Here is a 10,676-nt window from a genome sequence, read left to right as displayed (position 1 = left end):
CATAAATTTATGAATATGGACGAATCCTAGACTTCCTCGCTCATTGTACAAGGGAGTTCACTCTCGTTGAATTATCACACCTTTCATACGTCTTCCTCTCGGAAATATAATGAAAATTTACTTTGAAGTCCATGATCCTCGTTATCTCCTTCGAGAGAATTGCCTTATATATCTATGTCACCGATGTGACTACTCCATATAGTTCTTCCTTCATTGTTGCAACTATATTTTATTCATCCCAGTTCGTCCCCTTGGGGAGCTCTTGTTCTTTTTGTTAAGAAGAATGATGGTTCGTTTCGTTTGTGTATTGGTTATCGCAAGTTGAACAAGCTTACGGTTAAGAACCGTTACCCTTTTCCGAGAATTGATGATCTGTTCGATCAACTTCAAGGTTCATCCATTTATTCTAAGATTGATCTTCATTCTGCTTATCACAAATTGCATGTTAAAGGATCTGATGTTCTGAACACCGCTTTTCGCACCCGTTATGGTCACTTTGAATTCCTTGTTATGCCGTTCGGATTAACAAATGCACCTGCTGTGTTCATGGACCTCATGAACCGTGTGTGCAGACCCTATCTGGACAAATTCGTTATTGTTTTCATCAACGACATCCTTATTTATTCTAAGAGTGATGAAGAGCACGAAGAACATTTGAAGTTGGTGCTTGATTTATTGAGAGAAGAAGAGTTGTACGCCAAGTTCTCTAAGTGTGCTTTCTGATTAAGAGAAGTTCAATTCCTTGGACATATTGTTAGTAACCAGGGAATTCAAGTTGATCCTGCCAAGATTGAGGAAATTGAGAAGTGAGAAATTCCGAAAACTCCTACTCAGATTCTTCAGTTCCTAGGTTTGGCAGGCTATATTAGAAGGTTCACTCAAGAGTTTTCACGAGTAGCGAAACCTCTGACTGCTTTAACGCATAAGGGGAAGAAGTACGAGTGGAAGAGTGAACAAGAGTCTGCTTTCCAGACTCTGAAGAAGAAGTTAACTTCTGCACTGATATTGTCACTACCTAAGGGTAATTATGACTTTGTTGTTTATTGTGATATTTTGCGTCAAGGCTTTGGGTGTGTTTTGATGCAATGAAAGAAGGTTATTGCATATGCGTCATGTCAGTTGAAGATCCACGGGCAGAATTATACAACCCATGATTTAGAATTGGGAGTTGTTATATTCGCACTCAAGAATTGGAGACATTACTTATATGGGGTCAAATGTGCAGTGTACACTGATCACAAAAGACTTCAACATATTCTTGATCAAAAACAGCTAAATATGAGACAGCGAAGATGGGTTGAGACGTTGAACGATTATGATTTTGAACTTCTATATCATCCTGGAAAGGCCAATGTTGTAGCCGATGCTTTGAGTCGAAAAGAGAGAGTTGAACCTCGTAAGTTTAGGGCCTTGAATATGACAATACGAACAAACCTCGCAAGGCAGATTCTTGCAGCTCAACAAGAAGCCTTGAAGGAGGAAAATTTCGTAACGGGAAGGTCAAAGGCCTAAGTAGACAGTTAGAGGTACAAACCGATGGTACTCGGTATTTTGCGGGATGCCTTTGGGTTCCGAAGTTTGGTGATCTACGAAAACTTGTTTTAGATGAGGCTCATAAGTCTAGGTACTCTATTCATCCTGGTTCAGGAAAGATGTATCATGATCTTAAGGAGCTGTATTGGTGGCCTAATTTGAAAGCTGATGTGGCTACGTATGTGGCTAAGTGTTTGACCCGCGCTAAGGTTAAAGCTGAACATCAGAAACCGTCTGGACTTTTGGTGCAACCTGAAATTCCCGAGTGGAAGTGGGAAGGTATTAAGATGGACTTTATTACGAAGTTACCGGGAGTTGTGGGTGGTTATGATGCCATTTGGGTGATTGTTACCGACTCGCTAAGTCAACTCTTTTCTTGCCAATTAAGGAAACATATTCAATGAAGAAGTTTACTCGTTTGTATTTGAAGGAGATTATTTCGAGACATGGTGTTCCCGTATCGATTAGTTGGACTGAGGCAGTCCTAACAAGGTGCTCTAGGAACTAAATTGGATATGAGCACCGCTTATCATCCACAGACGGATGGTCAGAGTGAAAGGACCATTCAAACGTAGAAAACACGTTAAGAGCGTGTGTTATTGATTTTGGAAATGGGTGGGATAAATATTTGCCGCTGGATGAGTTTTCTTATAACAGCAGTTATCATGCAAGTATTAAAGCCGCACCATTTGAAGCTCTGTATGGTAGAAAGTGTAGGTCTCCTGTCTGTTGGAATGAGGTTGGGGATGCTCAACTCACATGACCAGAGATCATTCACGAGACTACCGAGAAGATTGCACAGATTAAGGAAAGATTGAGAACTGCCAGGAGTAGGCAAAAGAGTTATGCTGATAAGAGAAGGAACGATATCGACTTTCAGGTCGGCGACCGTGTTATGTTGAAGGAGTCACCTTGGAAAGGTGTAGTACGTTTTGGTAAAAGGGGAAAGTTGAATTCTCATTTTGTTGGACCATTTGAGATTATTGAGAGAGTTGGACGGTGGCTTATCGTTTGAAGGAGCCACAAGAGCGTAGCGCTTTTCATAACGTTTTCATGTATCGAATTTGAAGAAGTGTTTGGTCGAGGTCAATGAAACCATTCTTCTTGATGAACTTCATGTTGATAAACAACTCCATTTTATTGAGGAACCTGTCGAGATTATGGACCGAGAGGTAAAGACTCTTAAGCAGAGTAGAATTCCTATTGTTCGAGTTAGATGGAACGCCAGGCGCGATCCCGAGTTCACTTGGGAGCGTGAAGGTCAGATGAGGCAGAAGTACCCGCATTTGTTCCCAAATGATGAGAAAACCCCTGCACCTGCTTAAATTTCGGGACGAAATTTCCGTAACGGGAAGGTACTGTAACGACCCTACTTTTTCCGTTATCTTTTACCGTTAATTATTTAACGACCGTTAATTGGTATCGTGCCACGTCATTTCTATGACCTATATTATTATTTTTGTAATAATATATTAATTATTATGTGTTAAATGAATATTTGTATTCATATTTTAAATCGTACGTTTCTACGTGTCGCGGATTTCTGTCCGGCGAATCTTTTCGGTTTTCAAACCAACGGTCGCGTTTTTGGGATATTTAAATCCTAATTATTTTAAATATGATATTTTAAGGTCATATAATTATATAGGGTATTTATATTTATTTTTCGTCGCGCGTTTATTATCTTTCCGGATTTTTAATCGCGTAAGTGCGTTTTCGCGTTTCGGGACTCGTTCGGGCTTTCGGGCCATCAGGAATTAATCACTTAGCAACTTGGGCTAGTGGGGCCCACTCCACACACCCCCATTCAGCCGAAATTTCAAGGGGGGAGGGAGTATACTCCCCATTTTTCCCATATTTCATTTTATTTTTCACATTCCATTTTCTTTTATCAAAACCTAATTTCTTGTTTTGCTCTCTCTCCCTCCTTTTTGCTCTCTTGGCCGTCACCCACCACACCCATCATCATCATCATCTTGCTTCAACATATAGCTTGGATCAAGGATTAAAATGCATCAACGCGTTCCTCGTTCCGTTCTCTACGCGATTATACTTCTCGTTTCTTGATTAGGGTATAAACCCTAACCCTAGAACTTTTGATTTTTCATTATATTTCTGTATTTTGATTATATATTAATAGTATGATGATTACTTGTTGTTGTAATGGTGTTTGTATGCATAGAAATTACTCGAATACATATGTTTTCGGTTTGATATAATTGGGACAGCAGCTATTTCGTGTCTTTCTGTTATTGTGACTGTTATAAAAGTTAAAATAAAGTATATAAATGAGTTCCTCTCATCAAGACATTAATTTTAGACTCCGGATTCATACCGTTTCGATTCCCGGAACCCTAATTATGATCAAAGTGGTATTTTGTTAAGATTGAAATGTGATTTTGGTATGAACCAGGTTTGGTCCGACTTTGTGACCATATTTGGTGACTTTAGGGTGTGTTAGTGTGTTAGGACTGATGGTGGGGCGAACTTTCATGTTCGGGTCATCTCAATCCAAGCCACGAATCACCCGTTACGTCTAAAACACGTTTTTGATTGAATTAAAGTTCCAAGTAGTGTATTGGCTGTATATCACGACTTGTGGGCTGTTCTTGGTGTGTTCTTGAGTGTACCAAAGTGTCGGGTGGTTTGCTTAGGCGGAGATATATGTAAGGCTCGCCGAAAACCGACACCCGGGGCTCAAGATACGACCCGATGAACTTTTGATTTAAAACTTGGGATTTATTATTAAACTTATGATATAAATAATAGATTTCATTATCATTTAATTACTTATGATCTAAAAATTAATTATTATTATTATTTAAGACTTATGATATATATTTATTATATCATTTAATTAATACTTATGATTTAATTAACATTTTAATTAAACTTGTGATTAATAATACTTTCATTATTAATGGAAAATACTTATGATAAGTATTAAATAAGACTTATAATAAGGATTAATTAATTATTTAATTATTATAAGGCTTAGTTATTATTTAATTATAATTTAATTATTAAATACTTATGTTATATTAATTATATCATTTAAACTTATATTAACTTTAATAATTCATTTTAATTTAATTAAACTTATGTTATGACATAATTAGACATATTTAACTTTAATAAATGTTATAACTTATATTATTATTATAACTTACACTTTTAAAATTAACGTTGACTATGTTTGACCAAGGTTGACTTTTGAGTTGACTTTCGGTTGACTTTGACTTTCAGTTGACTTCTGTTGACTTTCTAAATAAGGAAACTTTCCTAACTTAAAACTTTCTAAAAATAGAAACTTTCTAAATTTGGAAACTTTCCAAAAATAGAAACTTTCCAAAAATAGAAACTTTCCAAAAATAGAAACTTTCCTAAAATAGAAACTTTCCAAAAATGGAAACCTGCTAAAAATAGAAACTTTCTAAAAATAGAAAGTGTGTGTCCGTACGCTGTTCCGATCAAACCGATGCATGTTGAGTATTGTTCTATGTCTACTTGCAACATGTACAATAGCTATCATACTAAGACTTGACCTAAGTTAGTTATTTATATCGACCTGCTTTATTTATAGGTCGGCGTTGTGATCATTCATGATCACTTTACTTCATTTGCTGTTCGCATGTTTGTGTGGTTACTTCGTTTGCTATTAAGGTGAGTTATAGTCCCATTTTTCTATTTTAAATCTTTTGGGATGAGAATACATGCAATTTATTTTATATTTTGGACACAAGTGGAAGTTGGTTTAAATTATTCATTGTGAGTTGAACAAAAATATTCCCTAGTCTGGTAACTGTAATCACTGGTTTCTACTGGTGAACGCGAATCCTATGGATAGATCTATCGGGTTTGACAACCCCATTTCGAGCTAGTCGCGCTAGCAATTTATAATCGGAATGTTTAGTACTTCGTATTTTGTTGTAGATACACTTGTTCGGTGTATATTATTTATTGTGTTTGGCAAGGGTAAATAAAGGGTTAAGTGGTTACCAGGTGGCTCACGGAAAATGGAATAATGTTTTATTATATGTTTTCTAGCATATAATTTGGTGGTTCAAAAAGGAGTTTTTATGTTTTCAAACATAAATTTTTATTGTTTAAATTAAATATTGTTTGCAATATTAAACCTATAATTCACTCAACATTTTTGTTGACAGTTACTCGCATGTTTTATTCTCAGGTTCATGATTGATTGCTTCCGCTGTGCTTAGAGAGTCTGCATATTTATGATGGCAGCTTTTGTTAAACATTAACTTGCATTCTATTTTGTTACATTAAAAAGTGGTTGTTTGTTGACTTTATTTTGGTCAACTTTTGGTTAAAGTATTATTGTATAGTTTTTCTAAACTTATACATTTTAGTAGATTTCCTTTATAGGAAATCATTTTTAAATAAAGAATGCAAGGTTGTTTTATTAAATTCATATAGAGTTTCGATCAAGCTGTGGGACCAAGTGACGGAGCCGTTAAGTGTTTTGACGGAGTCGTCATAGTTGAATTAATCACTTAGCAACTTGGGCTAGTGGGGCCCACTCCACACACCCCCATTCAGCCGAAATTTCAAGGGGGGAGGGAGTATACTCCCCATTTTTCCCATATTTCATTTTATTTTTCACATTCCATTTTCTTTTATCAAAACCTAATTTCTTGTTTTGCTCTCTCTCCCTCCTTTTTGCTCTCTTGGCCGTCACCCACCACACCCATCATCATCATCATCTTGCTTCAACATATAGCTTGGATCAAGGATTAAAATGCATCAACGCGTTCCTCGTTCCGTTCTCTACGCGATTATACTTCTCGTTTCTTGATTAGGGTATAAACCCTAACCCTAGAACTTTTGATTTTTCATTATATTTCTGTATTTTGATTATATATTAATAGTATGATGATTACTTGTTGTTGTAATGGTGTTTGTATGCATAGAAATTACTCGAATACATATGTTTTCGGTTTGATATAATTGGGACAGCAGCTATTTCGTGTCTTTCTGTTATTGTGACTGTTATAAAAGTTAAAATAAAGTATATAAATGAGTTCCTCTCATCAAGACATTAATTTTAGACTCCGGATTCATACCGTTTCGATTCCCGGAACCCTAATTATGATCAAAGTGGTATTTTGTTAAGATTGAAATGTGATTTTGGTATGAACCAGGTTTGGTCCGACTTTGTGACCATATTTGGTGACTTTAGGGTGTGTTAGTGTGTTAGGACTGATGGTGGGGCGAACTTTCATGTTCGGGTCATCTCAATCCAAGCCACGAATCACCCGTTACGTCTAAAACACGTTTTTGATTGAATTAAAGTTCCAAGTAGTGTATTGGCTGTATATCACGACTTGTGGGCTGTTCTTGGTGTGTTCTTGAGTGTACCAAAGTGTCGGGTGGTTTGCTTAGGCGGAGATATATGTAAGGCTCGCCGAAAACCGACACCCGGGGCTCAAGATACGACCCGATGAACTTTTGATTTAAAACTTGGGATTTATTATTAAACTTATGATATAAATAATAGATTTCATTATCATTTAATTACTTATGATCTAAAAATTAATTATTATTATTATTTAAGACTTATGATATATATTTATTATATCATTTAATTAATACTTATGATTTAATTAACATTTTAATTAAACTTGTGATTAATAATACTTTCATTATTAATGGAAAATACTTATGATAAGTATTAAATAAGACTTATAATAAGGATTAATTAATTATTTAATTATTATAAGGCTTAGTTATTATTTAATTATAATTTAATTATTAAATACTTATGTTATATTAATTATATCATTTAAACTTATATTAACTTTAATAATTCATTTTAATTTAATTAAACTTATGTTATGACATAATTAGACATATTTAACTTTAATAAATGTTATAACTTATATTATTATTATAACTTACACTTTTAAAATTAACGTTGACTATGTTTGACCAAGGTTGACTTTTGAGTTGACTTTCGGTTGACTTTGACTTTCAGTTGACTTCTGTTGACTTTCTAAATAAGGAAACTTTCCTAACTTAAAACTTTCTAAAAATAGAAACTTTCTAAATTTGGAAACTTTCCAAAAATAGAAACTTTCCAAAAATAGAAACTTTCCAAAAATAGAAACTTTCCTAAAATAGAAACTTTCCAAAAATGGAAACCTGCTAAAAATAGAAACTTTCTAAAAATAGAAAGTGTGTGTCCGTACGCTGTTCCGATCAAACCGATGCATGTTGAGTATTGTTCTATGTCTACTTGCAACATGTACAATAGCTATCATACTAAGACTTGACCTAAGTTAGTTATTTATATCGACCTGCTTTATTTATAGGTCGGCGTTGTGATCATTCATGATCACTTTACTTCATTTGCTGTTCGCATGTTTGTGTGGTTACTTCGTTTGCTATTAAGGTGAGTTATAGTCCCATTTTTCTATTTTAAATCTTTTGGGATGAGAATACATGCAATTTATTTTATATTTTGGACACAAGTGGAAGTTGGTTTAAATTATTCATTGTGAGTTGAACAAAAATATTCCCTAGTCTGGTAACTGTAATCACTGGTTTCTACTGGTGAACGCGAATCCTATGGATAGATCTATCGGGTTTGACAACCCCATTTCGAGCTAGTCGCGCTAGCAATTTATAATCGGAATGTTTAGTACTTCGTATTTTGTTGTAGATACACTTGTTCGGTGTATATTATTTATTGTGTTTGGCAAGGGTAAATAAAGGGTTAAGTGGTTACCAGGTGGCTCACGGAAAATGGAATAATGTTTTATTATATGTTTTCTAGCATATAATTTGGTGGTTCAAAAAGGAGTTTTTATGTTTTCAAACATAAATTTTTATTGTTTAAATTAAATATTGTTTGCAATATTAAACCTATAATTCACTCAACATTTTTGTTGACAGTTACTCGCATGTTTTATTCTCAGGTTCATGATTGATTGCTTCCGCTGTGCTTAGAGAGTCTGCATATTTATGATGGCAGCTTTTGTTAAACATTAACTTGCATTCTATTTTGTTACATTAAAAAGTGGTTGTTTGTTGACTTTATTTTGGTCAACTTTTGGTTAAAGTATTATTGTATAGTTTTTCTAAACTTATACATTTTAGTAGATTTCCTTTATAGGAAATCATTTTTAAATAAAGAATGCAAGGTTGTTTTATTAAATTCATATAGAGTTTCGATCAAGCTGTGGGACCAAGTGACGGAGCCGTTAAGTGTTTTGACGGAGTCGTCATAATCTGGTCCTACGATAATTCTCCATGTACTTTATAGTATTCTGATAGGTTCATACCTTGACCAATGTATAAACACAGATAATTAATTACCCTTATAATGTCAACTTTATAAAAGGTTTTAATCACATTTATTGGTGGAAGGACGATAATAACGAGGTTTAATATCATAGACAGAAAGCGAGTAGGAAACGATAATCATTCCTAACTAACATTATTAAATCATGGCAAACAATCAGACAATTACTCACACATCATGGCAACAAGCATTTCTAATATTAATAAATCACAATCATCCAGCAAGAATATTATAATATTATAATAAAATAATAAAAGAAAAGGATAGATATTACCGAATAATGTCGGCAGAATAACACTTGTATTTCTTCATAATATCCATAGCGTTACAATGCTTGATAGCTTCTACTACTAACTACATACTATTCTCCTATTGATCACTAGAGATCGACAATAGAGATATAAATAATTTCCTAATCTCTGTACTTTTCTCTCTCTAGAATCTAGAGAGAGAAATTAGAGAGAGAACTAATCTCCTATAGATCACTAAAGAGCGACTATAGAGAGATATTTGAGAGAGAAGTGAAGAATTGGTGTGTGTTGAAATGGTGGGATGAAACCCCCATTTATAGGAAATGCTTGATGGCAAAATCGTAAATAAATGGCTGAAAAACGGCTTGCCACTTGGCAGGCCGTTTGGCAGGCCGTTTGTGTGATGACCTGGAATTTCCGACCAAATTTAAACTTAATCTTTATATGTTCCGACACGATAAGCAAAGTTTGTAAAGTTGAGTCTCGAGAAATTTTGAACTGTTTTTATGAATACATTTAACCTTTGACTGTTTCCAACGATTCACGATCCTTTAATTATAAACAGAAAGGTATGTATAGGTAATTATATGTGTAAATAGTTATACATAATAAATTAAATATATTAATAAATTATTATGTGATTTAGTTATTATGAAAGTTAATTTAAAAACTAAAAACTTGTTATTTTGAATGCATAGAGTATATTAAATATAAAGGGGTTCGAACATAATGGATCAACGATAACAAAATATAAAACATATAGTATTATATTATGAGTTTATTTATTCAAAATATATCTAATTAATATATTGTGATATTTAAAACATAATAGCTTGAGTTTACACATAATTTTTATACATAATTATTATTACAAGTATATTGTTAAAATGTATAAATATTATATATAATATAAACATAAACATTAAATGTTATATCATTAATAATATATAATATTAATTACAAGTCAAAATATAGTTACTATATTAATAATGTTATTATTACTATTATTCATATTACTGTTATCATTAATAACATCAATGATATACTAAGTAGTGTTATTACTAGCATTATTATGATCATTATGATTATTATCCTTAATAATAATATTATTATTGGATTATTATTATTTTTATTATTATTATTATAATTTTTTTTATTCATTATGTATAATATCAAAAGTATTACTATTATTAATATATTTATTAATTAGTAAAATTAATGAATTATACAGATATATAGATATAAACACAAATAAATAAGTGCAGATATATAAATATGATACACATTACGCGTAATATTTATATATTTATATCACCAGCGGATATTTTTTTTTTTTATTCTATCCATCGATGCTATTATACCCGTGATTTCAATCAACCCCCACCTTCACTACAAGACATGATCAATCAATCCATTTATGCTACAAGAATCCCTTGTGTATTATTAACACACTTTAATTACATATTTGCTGTAATTCGTGGGAGTTGAAACAGAAAGAAGGAAGAATAAAACTGTACCTCTGCTTTGCGACTGTTTTAAAAATCAAAAGCCCAAATTTTAATCGATCT

Source organism: Rutidosis leptorrhynchoides, chromosome 6 (genome assembly GCF_046630445.1).
Source record: "Rutidosis leptorrhynchoides isolate AG116_Rl617_1_P2 chromosome 6, CSIRO_AGI_Rlap_v1, whole genome shotgun sequence".
Lineage (NCBI taxonomy): Eukaryota > Viridiplantae > Streptophyta > Magnoliopsida > Asterales > Asteraceae > Rutidosis > Rutidosis leptorrhynchoides.
Note: the sequence above shows the minus strand (reverse complement) of the source record.